Source organism: Mandrillus leucophaeus, unplaced genomic scaffold, assembly GCF_000951045.1.
Source record: "Mandrillus leucophaeus isolate KB7577 unplaced genomic scaffold, Mleu.le_1.0 Scaffold1, whole genome shotgun sequence".
Taxonomy (NCBI): Eukaryota; Metazoa; Chordata; class Mammalia; order Primates; family Cercopithecidae; genus Mandrillus; species Mandrillus leucophaeus.
Window position 1 is genome coordinate 7,283,262 of NW_012098097.1, and position 1,207 is coordinate 7,284,468.

Below are 1,207 nucleotides of genomic sequence, written 5' to 3' on the forward strand. Positions count from 1 at the left end.
TGGGACGGCGCACCCCACCCGCCGCGAGGCCAGCAGCCCCGGGGGAAGGCGGCCGGAAAATCTCCTCTTGTTTACTGGGCTGGAGAAGTCCCAGCCTGGATTCGCTTCCCAATTTCTGCGGTCCACCTTCAGCAGATTCCTGGGGCCGGAGGGGAAAGGGTGGCAACCCACAGATCCACCCCGGGACAGGGAGTGGGGGTGGGGCTGGTGGGAACCTGACCTCTTGGAAAGATCCCCCGGCTGCTGCAGGGGACGGACTCGGAGTCAGAGCCGACGTGTCCCGGAGCGCAGAGACCGAGGGGGCCGCGCTAAACACTGTACCTCGGGGAACAAAACCGTGAAGACTAATTAGGACAAGTCGGAGCAGGGAACCGGGACGCTGGGAGGGGAGCGCGCGCTCCGAATTGGGCAGAACCTGGAACGGTCGCAGGAAATCCGGGCGCGGGATAGTCGGGCCCAGGGCGACCTTTGCCCACGGTGCGGAGTGGCTCTGGACTCGGCCCACGCGTGAGAGGAGCACTTGGTAACCATCCCACGTACGCTTTGTGACCGGTGGGGGGGTCCCAGAGAAGGACCGCGTGTGCAAAAGGCGAACCTCGGTGTGTCCACGTGTGCAAGCTGGGGAGGGGAGGGGACGCAGAAGGCGTGACAAAAAGACGGACTCTGTGTCTTAAGTGTGCGCCTCGCTCCGGCCCGCTCCCAGCGAACTGTGCCCTAAGTGTGTCTCACGGGAGGGCCAGGACGAAGGTGACAAAAGCTAGGTGTCCCCCACGGAGACGCGTCAAGGTAGCCCCACGCGTGTCCGTACGCGCGCTCTCTGGGAGACGCGGTCGGGTGTGCGCAGGGCTGCACCCCCACACCGCTTGCCCCGGAGAAGGCCGAGCCCAGAAAGTGAGTGCGCGTGAGTGTGCGCGCGCCCGCGTGCGGGGGCGTGGCAGTCAACAGCAACAAACCACACGCCGGCAGGGCCAGAAACTCCCATCTCCCTCCCTAGCCGGAAAGTGCGAGTCGGCCCAGCCTGGAGGTGAGTCGGGGCGGGGAGGCCCGGGCAGGCTTTGTTCCTGTGTAAACGGAGCGCACGTACCTGGAGCGCGACGGGCGCCCGATAAGCGCCCTGAATGGAGGTGATGTAACGGTGATGCAGGCGCCAGCCCACCCTCGCCGACAGCAAGGAGTCCTGCCTGGGGACAGGCCCGCGCGAGAGCGA

The 1,207-nt window shown here is 66.1% G+C and overlaps 1 protein-coding gene across 1 annotated transcript in view; it reads left to right on the forward strand.

Annotated features, from left to right (window-relative positions):
* Nucleotides 1-2: 2 nt before the first annotated feature.
* GPRC5C (G protein-coupled receptor, class C, group 5, member C) overlaps nucleotides 3-1,207 on the forward strand; it is a 16,112-nt gene continuing 14,907 nt past the window's right edge. Inside the window, exon 1 of the mRNA XM_011972467.1 lies at nucleotides 3-1,024. The gene's annotated coding sequence lies outside the window, so the exon portion shown is untranslated. The remainder of the gene's footprint in view (nucleotides 1,025-1,207) is intronic.